General features: G+C 29.5%; 1 long non-coding RNA gene across 1 annotated transcript; it reads right to left on the minus strand.

The window, feature by feature from the left end:
• Positions 1–9801: 9801 nt before the first annotated feature.
• LOC145333787 (uncharacterized) lies at positions 9802–10404 on the minus strand. The gene is made up of 2 exons (XR_013884602.1): positions 10241–10404; positions 9802–10075 (listed from the first exon to the last, which is right to left on the minus strand). It is a non-coding gene; the product is annotated as an uncharacterized LOC145333787 (long non-coding RNA).
• Positions 10405–10897: the final 493 nt, after the last annotated feature.

A 10897-nucleotide genomic window follows, 5' to 3' on the forward strand; every position in this document is an offset into this window, starting at 1 on the left:
TTACTAGAATTAAATATGTTTGCTCCGTTGAGAGAAGGGAGAGGATAAGTGATATTAAATTATTGATTTCCCCCACAATTTGAAATCAAAGGTAAATGTTTGGGAGAAAAAGGGTTGTAAATGGTGAAGGAATCTTTAAGGGGAAGGACAATGATGATAATCAAAATTATTCCTTTAGTAAATTAAACCTGTTGGTTAAAGTTTAGAAACTGCTATCTTGAAACCAACTAATAATATTCAATAAAAGTACAAAAAGCTAAAATTCTTTAACCAACTAATAAGAAACGTGTTTATAAAACTTTGTTTACCAGTATTTTTTCCAGGTACCCTACTCTCCCTCTCATTCTTGTCTTGTAATTTATATATATTTCTTTAATGATTGATTTTTGAATAATTCAGTTAAGAAACAAGGATGACAACATCCATAAGTAGCGAAGCACAAACAATTAAATAAGAATTCAGATATTAGTTTTCAAAAGCATGTATATTAGGAAAAAAATCATGAAACCTTTTCAACATTTTTTTTTAATTTCTTAATATTTATATTTCAGTACTATGACTAACAGACTGAGGGTCAAAGTAAATTACATACTGGATGCTCAAAACAATGGGAAATTTAATTTTGATATTTTTAACTACAAAAATTTTAAAAAACGGACCATAAACACCAAAGATAGAGGAAAAATGTGAAAAATATAAAAATAGCCAAAAACCTGCAAAAAGGCAGTCTGACCGCCATTGATATTTTCTTGAAACGACAGGAAATTTAATTTTGATATCTATAACTGAAAAACTTCGGAAATCGGGCCATAAACACCAAAGGTATGGAGAAAAATGTGAAAAATACAAAAATAGCCTAAAACATGCTTAAAGGTAGTCTGACCGTCATAGTTGTTTTCTTGAAATTACAGGAAATTTAATTTTGATACTGTAACTGAAAAAATTTTGGAAATCGGACCATAAACACCAAAGATATGGAGAAAAATGTAAAAAATACAAAAATAGCCTAAAACCTGCTAAAAAGTAGTCCGACCGCCATTGATGTTTTATAGTTAATTGTGCTCCTTAATAATGGGAATGTTGTCAAAAAATTTCAGCCTTTTATCTTTTATAGGAGCCGAGAAAATCACGTTTCCCCCAAACTAAGACGGACATACGGACTTACGGACATACGGACTTACGGACATACGGACTTACGGACATACGGACTTACGGACATACGGACTTACGGACATACGGACAGACGGACATTTCAAATTATAGAGTAGCTTCGCTACTAAAAATACAAATAAAATGAATAAACTGTATTATTTATGTTATTTATGATACAAATACAGTAAAATATTCAATATTAATGGTTTTATTATTACTTGGATTTTACACCAGGTTTTTCATTTCTTTAATAAAGTGGAACTTGCAGCAGGCTAAAATAAATAATTACCACATCCCCTACCCTCCTACTGGATGAAACAACTAACCAATAAACGAGTTCCATACTAGCAAGCTAAATTAACGACAATTTTACCCCCATCTTAATATCCACCTATTTTCTACATCCATTTCCATATTAATCAATTGCAATATTAATTTTGGAGTAGAAATCAACCTTATTCGACATTCACTCAAAGCCCCAAAAATAATGGACTTAAAAGTGTATTAAACTGTATATAAGACATTTGCGAATATATTGGTACCATTAATTTGCCTCTGAGATAAAAAAAAGTATGTTTTTTTGATATTTTTCTCTTGCAACAAATCAAATTTCAAAATTGAGTCACCAAAAATGTTAAACTAATTTTTGCTCTAAAACAATCATTTTTTGGAGTTAGAAAGTGCTTAATACCTCATTTTAATCGCCTGGCATTGCTTTATAATGTACAGGTAATTACTTGGTTGTTTTTAGAACAGTTGACTAAAAAATCGAGGTTTTGTGATTAACCCACTTTAGTTGTTACTCCATAAATGATATTTTTTTTTCCAAAATTTTTGGCCGTAAAGAAGCTTTATATATCCATATAACATCCACCAAAATTTGACTTTTGATATTTTATTTATAACATCACCAGAAGGAATTGAATTTTGGAAAAAAAATATCAATTTATATTTTGCACTGCTATGCATTGTTCTCGTTCTTGTTTCTAAAAAATATTTATATAATTAAAAAGAGAATTATTTAACGCTTCTATAGGTATGTTTATCATTTTTCTAGCTTAAATATAACTATAATTTCAGCATTTTTAAACATGATCATATTCAAGTTATTTTAACAACTATTTATTAAAACAATTTTTACCATGCAAAACAAGGTGTTATAAAGTGTAGGATCCCTCACAATATCTATCTGTCTGTATATAATGCATTACATATGTAATGCTAATAAAGAGTATGCTATAAGAGTGATCTTTTATTCAAAGCTATAAAAGTGTTTAGAGTATATGCTATTAGATAATTCCAAGAGTCAAGGATATTAGATGTAACTTAAATTCCTAGCTATCAGAGTATAATATAAGAGTATTTGTTGCAAAACTACTTAAAAACAGAATACTGTTTAAGGGCATACTTATATTTGTAAGTAACAATTCTGGTAACAATTATAGAGTTGCAATGGTTTCTCCTAACTTTGAGTTTAAAATCAAAAGAGCAATTCTATCAGTAAGAGTTATCTGTTTTGATTGTACAGAATTAAAACCTTTGCTTTAAAAAATCATACTTGTATTTTTCTAACTTCTAAAGGAAAGCAAACCATTTCATTTTTTTCTGAATGAAATTTTAAAAATTTATTATCTTTTGAATATTCTTTAACATGTTGTCCGAGAAAACTTTGTCTTACTTAATTACTCTGACAGCATGAACAATAATTTTGTTAATATCATTGTCTGATAAGGATAGGACAACAAAATGCTCCAATCAGCACACCCTTAGTCCTAGAATCACAATGTAAACTTTAGTCTAACTATTTATGTCCAAACCTTGAGTCTTGAAAGCCAATCTTTTGTGATGTCATATTTTACATCTCAAAAAATAGAAAAAAGTTAAAAACATTTAAATTGTGACTTTTCAGTGATGAAATGAAGCATACAACCCCTACAATGTATGCATTTATCCAATCATTGCTGGGAGCCATCAAAGAGGAAGTAGATAATAGAATAGGAAGAGTTATTTACTTTAGTGATGGCTGTGGAGGACAATACAATATTATAGTATTATGTTTTAAGTTAATTGATTCTAGATATTGGGTCAACTTTGGTGTGCAACAAAATTTTTTCATAAATATCCAGGTAAAGAGCAAAAATATTTTTTGACTTAAACAAAGCATATTATCTTACCAAAATACTAAAATATACTGTAGTAGTACATCCTCATATTAAATACAGGTATTCAAGTAAATTTCAGGTTACAGGACCTGATCCTCCAGGTCTCCAGAAATATTTAAAAGGTTTCTGTGGCTGCAATTTTTGACTTACAGACTTCAAATTTTAAACATAATCTTTCTTACATGTCTACATAACGTATTAAAATTTCATTAAGATCCATCCCTCCTATTATCTCAGCCCCCATTAGAGCTAAAGGGCTTAAAACTTTTGTGCATGTCCCTGGTTTGATAATGAATTTCGGACTTTAAGTGAGTAATAGTAATCTTTTCACTTCCCTTACTCTTTTATTTAACAACCTTTTTAGAGCCTTGTTATAAAGATTTTAAAAACATCTGTATTTTTCTTATTTTTGAAGCTAGAAGAACATAAAATAATGATTAGCTTTATCTAAATTTTATTATATGGTTAATAAGATACATAATATTTTCTAAAAATGATATTTTATTAAACATTTAACAGATACAATTTTCTGAATCTGGCTCTCCACAAGAAGGATAATGGATTTCCTGCAGAGTGGCATTTTTTTGCCACTTTGCATGGAAAATCCGAGTGTGATGGGCTAGGGGGTGTTGTGAAAAGACAAGTTGCCAACTATTCACTCTGCCAATCAGCTGACAATCAAATTTTAACTCCTAAACAACTCTATGACTATGGGGTAACAGCAATTAAAAACATTAAATTTTTGTATATAAATAGTGAACAAGTTGCCAATACTAAACTGTTTTTATTCCCAAGGCCTCAGGCAGCTAAGGCCATAGATAATACTCAGAAATACCATTGTTTTATGCCTGATAAAAATGATCTAAATGTTATGCATGTTAAAGAATATTCAAAAGATAATAAAATTTTAAAATTCATTATTTAACTTTTTTCAGAAAAAAATGAAATGGTTTGCTTTCCTTTAGAAGTTAGAAAAATACAAGTATGATTTTTTAAAGCAAAGGTTTGAATTATTATAAGGGTCTGACCTTCTGTACAATCAAAACAGATAACTCTTACTGATAGAATTGCTCTTTTGATTATAAACTCAAAGTTAGGAGAAACCATTGCAACTCTATAATTGTTACCAGAATTGTTACTTACAAATATAAGTATGCCCTTAAACAGTATTCTGTTTTTAAGTAGTTTTGCAACAAATACTCTTATATTATACTCTGATAGCTAGGAATTTAAGTTACATCTAATATCCTTGACTCTTGGAATTATCTAATAGCATATACTCTAAACACTTTTATAGCTTTGAATAAAAGATCACTCTTATAGCATACTCTTTATTAGCATTACATATGTAATGCATTATATACAGACAGATAGATATTGTGAGGGATCCTACACTTTATAACACCTTGTTTTGCATGGTAAAAATTGTTTTAATAAATAGTTGTTAAAATAACTTGAATATGATCATGTTTAAAAATGCTGAAATTATAGTTATATTTAAGCTAGAAAAATGATAAACATACCTATAGAAGCGTTAAATAATTCTCTTTTTAATTATATAAATATTTTTTAGAAACAAGAACGAGAACAATGCATAGCAGTGCAAAATATAAATTGATATTTTTTTTCCAAAATTCAATTCCTTCTGGTGATGTTATAAATAAAATATCAAAAGTCAAATTTTGGTGGATGTTATATGGATATATAAAGCTTCTTTACGGCCAAAAATTTTGGAAAAAAAAATATCATTTATGGAGTAACAACAAAAGTGGGTTAATCACAAAACCTCGATTTTTTAGTCAACTGTTCTAAAAACAACCAAGTAATTACCTGTACATTATAAAGCAATGCCAGGCGATTAAAATGAGGTATTAAGCACTTTCTAACTCCAAAAAATGATTGTTTTAGAGCAAAAATTAGTTTAACATTTTTGGTGACTCAATTATGAAATTTGATTTGTTGCAAGAGAAAAATATCAAAAAAACATACTTTTTTTTATCTCAGAGGCAAATTAATGGTACCAATATATTCGCAAATGTCTTATATACAGTTTAATACACTTTTAAGTCTATTATTTTTGGGGCTTTGAGTGAATGTCGAATAAGGTTGATTTCTACTCTTTGGTTGATTTTTAAAAAGTAATATCTTCTTCCCTGAGAGGCCTTTTGTTTATTTAGATTTGACAGTTATAGTTCTCCAATGAATATAAGCTTGTCTATAGGCCAAGGTATTCCGCTTCCATTTTCTTATTAGGTTTAGACTTCCCGCTGATTTTTGTTTTACTTTTAATTGTAAAAGGTTGATTTCCTTGAGGGATACAGGCGGCTGACGCGCGGCTGCCGAGCACTGATTATTTCATGTCTAAATAGTTTGAAATCACAATATTTTAAACATAAATTTATCATATACCTAGTTGGTAAAGAAATCTTTACCAGAAGGTCTATTCTAATAAGCCTAGTTGTACGACAGATGGACGGATGACCCTAGATTTAGTAAGCTATGTAATTAATAAGTACATTCATATGTACCATCTGTACTTTGAAAGTACATCAAATGATAACAACATAGTAATAATAATATATTTGGAGTAAAAATATGTTTTTCATATTTTATTTTATTGATATTTAGACATTTTTATAACATACTTTATTTGTAACTAGAATGATCATTTCATGTAAAAGCGAAGCAATAACAAGCAAAAAAGTACGGAATATAAGAGTTTTTAAACTGTAACATAACTGATACCCATTCTTTTATAAAAACTCCCTTTCATTCTATTGTATAAAAACTTTGGGTACTTTTATGAAATCTTTTTTGGTTATTTCAAACTAGCAGTATTCAAACTTCCCAATTCATAACGTTAATTTACAGGAGGGGAAATTGGTTTGTCATAATTGGGAATGAACAAAATCAAAAAAATTTTATAGTCTATTGTTATATCCTTAAAGATTACTGTACTTATGAAAATACAAACAAACCCAAATAAAACATAAACTCCGCTACTTAAAATATATTAAAAAAATTCTTTTTTTAGATATTTATTTTAAGTACTGAAAGTATGGTGTCATTCCTCAAAGTACCTTGTTGAACATCAAACACCCCCTCCACACTTATTTTAAACCTGAAAATTAAGTTGAGATAGTTTTTGTTTATTTGTATATTACTTTAGGTCAGGTGAGGTTATATTGGGAAATGAGTAGCCCTGCAGACTTAGGGCACTGCAGGTCTAAGCTCAGTAGGGTTAAAGCATAGAAAACCCATTTTTTTCATTTGAGGGGGGAGAGTTGTTCTAGACAGCACCGAAATTACATGTGACAATGTTTTGGAAAATACATTTTTTGAACACTCTACCAATTAAAATTCAACAAAATCCCCCAAAGTTGTTATGTCTACGAATTAGAAATATTATTATAAAACTTTGGGAACTAGTGCAATAAACATCCCAAGGTCCCCTTCCTCCCTAGGTTTGCTGATTTTTTGCTTATAATATGTTTTACGCTTTTAGAATGACTAAACTAATAAAAAACAAGGATGACAACATCCATAAAAGCGAAGCACTGAAACGGTAGGACAAACGGACATGAACACTTATATAGTGTCAGAACTGAATAATAAGAATATAAATGTATAAGAGTCGAAGCAAAATTGTAAGTAAATTTGTTGAAAAACTGCTTTATACAGGATAATGTTTATGTACATACTTACATATTTAGGACTTGATAATAGAGTTGCTTCGCTTATTACATTATACTTTGTTGTCCCAGGAATCAATATACCAAAAATCAGATCAATCGGATGATTATATCACATACAAATTTGATGTTAAAAAAGTAAAAAAATCAACATGTACGGAAATTTTGGTAATGATTATAGAGTTGCTAAGCTTTCTAAATCGTACCTAACTACTAAAGGAATCACCATGCAAAGTTTGAAATCGATAGGACAATTCTAACATGCCTAAATTAACGAAAAAAGCTATTCGTTACGGACGGACGGACGGACGGACCGACCCTAATTATAGAAAAGCTTTGCTTTTAAAAATATTGCTTGGATAAAAATACGTGATTTTTGCAAGCATTCATTTAAGTTTAAACAAAAAAATTTTCTATCAGTTCCTAATATTTGATAGAGTTGAGGTTTAATGGAAGATGAATAAATTTTTTTCATGCTACATCAAGAAAAATGTAGTAAATTGTAACCGATATTAAGCTTCTCTATAAGATAGTTTACATACATACATACATATATATATGTATATATAGACATACTAATAATTTACTTTGTTATTTAGAAACTTTTTAAGAGCGAAGATAACGGATAGCTTTTTTCGTTAGTTTAGGCATGTTAGAACTTTGTCAACAAATTTACTTACAATATATTATGATTATTCAGTTCTGACACTATTTAAGTGTTAATGTCCGTTTGTCCTACCGTCTCAGTGCTTCGCTTTTATGGTTGTTGTCATCCTTGTTTCCTATGCTATAACTTTTATATGAAGTTACATATCTTATTTTTATGATAAGATAAGAATAAAAGTACATTTCTATACTGGGATAGGAAAATGGACGATAAAATTATGTAAGTTCAAATTGATAAACCTTTTGTAGATTAAAATTATTGATTAAAATCATTTAACCAACCAATCAAAATTTAATGAAAGAACCTAACTATTTTTAGACTAACAAATGAGATGACGTGTTTATAATAATGTTTGGGTACTAATATAGCTTAATCCATGATTTCAAAGATGATGATTCATTTAACGAATAGGCATAAAATAATGAGCTAATTACTGTATAATACCGTTCTCTGTATTTAACATATTTTTTTAAAAATACGTTTCTATTTTAAAGCGTAATAAATTTTTAGGGTTATCTATAGATAAGTTGAACTAATCATGGTTGTTGACATTTATGTTTTGTACTATGAGCTTATATACAGAACAATCGTGTTTAACCTAAAAACATAATAACATATTTTTAACATTAGCACAGCTACTCTGTAGTTAAAATTTGAACGTCCAACTGTCCAAATGTATGTAGAATATAGAACTTGTATAATGGTCAGTTTGTTCATCTAGTAGAAGGGGAGGGGATGAGGTAAAGGGATTCGTTATTTTAGCACGCAGCAAGTTTCACTTTATTAGAGATAATTAAAATCTGGTGTTAGATCCAAGTAATTATCCATTACTGTCCGTTTGTCTCTTGACAATACCATTTAATTATACAGGGTCTACTTAGCCCTAATATTTACCACCTAGGGGGGGAGGGGACATTGGGCTGTAAATCATAATAGCCCCCAAAGTTTTATATACGTTTTTTCATTCATAGCTTTGGGTACTTATATTAAATCTTGATTTGGTATTGCAAATTAGCAGCGTATAAACTGTTCCACCAATAATTTTACTCCAAAAGAAAGGTAATTTTGTTTATTATAATTGCGCTGGTTATGGACAAAATTGTGTGGCGTACCCTTTGATATCACGAAACGTGCAAAATATGTTTTTTTTTACGATATGCTTATGTAAAAGTTCTTTAGAATCATAGCTACTCTATATATATATATAAATATGTACGTTCATATAAAATTACTTTATTTTTATGGAATTTCCCCCCCCCCTCCCTCCCAAGCAAATTTTACCCAGAGGTAAAAATTTTGAAGGGGGTAGAAAAAAATTGCCCCCCCTAAATAAAAAAAAACTTGGACGTCCTTGGCGCTGTGTGTTGCTAAAAAAGTAACGCTAATAAACTAGAAAGATATTCAAGAAAAGCTTTACTTCAAAGTTTTAATCATAAAGAAACATTGAAATATGATCTATATTGAAACTTAGCTGTATCATTCATTTTAAAATATACATGTACGCATTTTTTTGCACTATAAACAAATACTTTTTATTAGCTAGGGAGAAGGAGATAACCCCAGAAAGGTAGGGCACATTGGGCTGTTTATTACTCTAGTCCCAAGTTTTATATTGATGTTTTCTCATTCGTTGGCTTAACAACTTTAGGGACTTTTATTGAATTTTGATTGGTTTATTAAGATGAGTGTCAAAATGCTACAACTATTATTGCATCAATTTGGATCAATTTATCGGTCATTATCCTATCCTTTTGATCCCTGAGATAACTCTCATATTTTAATTAGATACCCTGCCTCTAAGGATACTTATATTTTTGTTGACTAGGGTAGGGTGAGAGAGTGGGGGACTGCCATTTACACATCCAGCAAATTTACAGTGGATGTGTTTTTGCCAGTGCATTGGATGTATTTATGACAAACTGAATTTTTACTGTATAAATGACAGTAAAATCGATTCTCATTTGATAAATACATCCAATACTGGCAAAAACACATCCCATATTTTTATACATATGTCAAAAATACATCCGACACTGGCATTTACACATCCATACTTTTTCATTTATATGTCATAAATACATCCAACACTGGCATTTATACATCCGTAGCAATTTAACACAAAATAATAAGAAAACACACTTGTATATTATTTGAGTTATAAATATTTGTCAGGTTAAAATAAAAAGCATTTTAAAGATTTAAATTAAAATATATTTGTCAGGTTAAAATAAAAAAAACATTATGTGATGGATTGTTGTGACGATCTTGACCTTGTCACAATTCTATATATTGGTCTACCAAAATCATCAACCAACAAGTCAGACATATCCCCACTTCCATATTGATTGTGGGGTCTTGGAGGTCCTGTCCCTTGAATCCCTGTACTTCTATTGTTAAATCTCCTTAATAAATAAAAAAAGATTAGTTTTTATTGTTTATTGAATTTGATTATAAACCCTAAACCTTATTTTATACCAATTAAATATTCTCTTTTTTGAGAAGCGTCGATATATTATTTATGATGAAAATACTCGATAAACATAAAAATGTACCTAGTAAACTTTTACCTAATAATTTGAGGTTCTTCATCAGTCTCTTTGGTGGCTTCTTTTGAAGTATAACGGCAGCTTATCGTGGCCTTACAAAGTGCCTCACAGCAACTAAAGGTTCCCAGTTGTTTTTGTTGTCACAAAAAAATAGTCTCTGGCTCTGCCATAATAAAACAATGAACTAACAATAAATATCTAAATTATAATATTATATACCTAGCAATAATTTGACCACCTGCGGAAATGTAATGATGTTTTGTAGGGAGCATCTTGAGAAAAAGGGAACTAGATAGGGGAGAGTAACTAAAATAGGGTAAAGTTTAAGACCTAAACATACTGTACAAAATATAATTAATTGTAAATAAATATTCATATAAATTAATCTAGATGTGTATTTGCCAGTGTTGGATGTATTTATGACATATCATCGAAAAAGTATGGATGTGTAAATGCCAGTGTTGGATGTATTTATGGCATGAGAAAAAGTAAGAAACCATTTTGCCAAAAATACATCAACTGTAAATTTGCGAGTTCTCACAACCAAATAATCAGAATATAGATGTATACGAGTTGAAGTAAAATTTTAAGTAAATTTGTTGAAAACTGCTCGATACAGAATAATGTTTATGGACATACTTGCATTTTTAGGACTTGGTTATAGAGTTGCTTCGCTTT

The sequence above is a fragment of the Acartia tonsa genome, chromosome 12 (genome assembly GCF_053477335.1).
Source record: "Acartia tonsa isolate MP-2025a chromosome 12, ASM5347733v1, whole genome shotgun sequence".
Classification (NCBI taxonomy): domain Eukaryota; kingdom Metazoa; phylum Arthropoda; class Copepoda; order Calanoida; family Acartiidae; genus Acartia; species Acartia tonsa.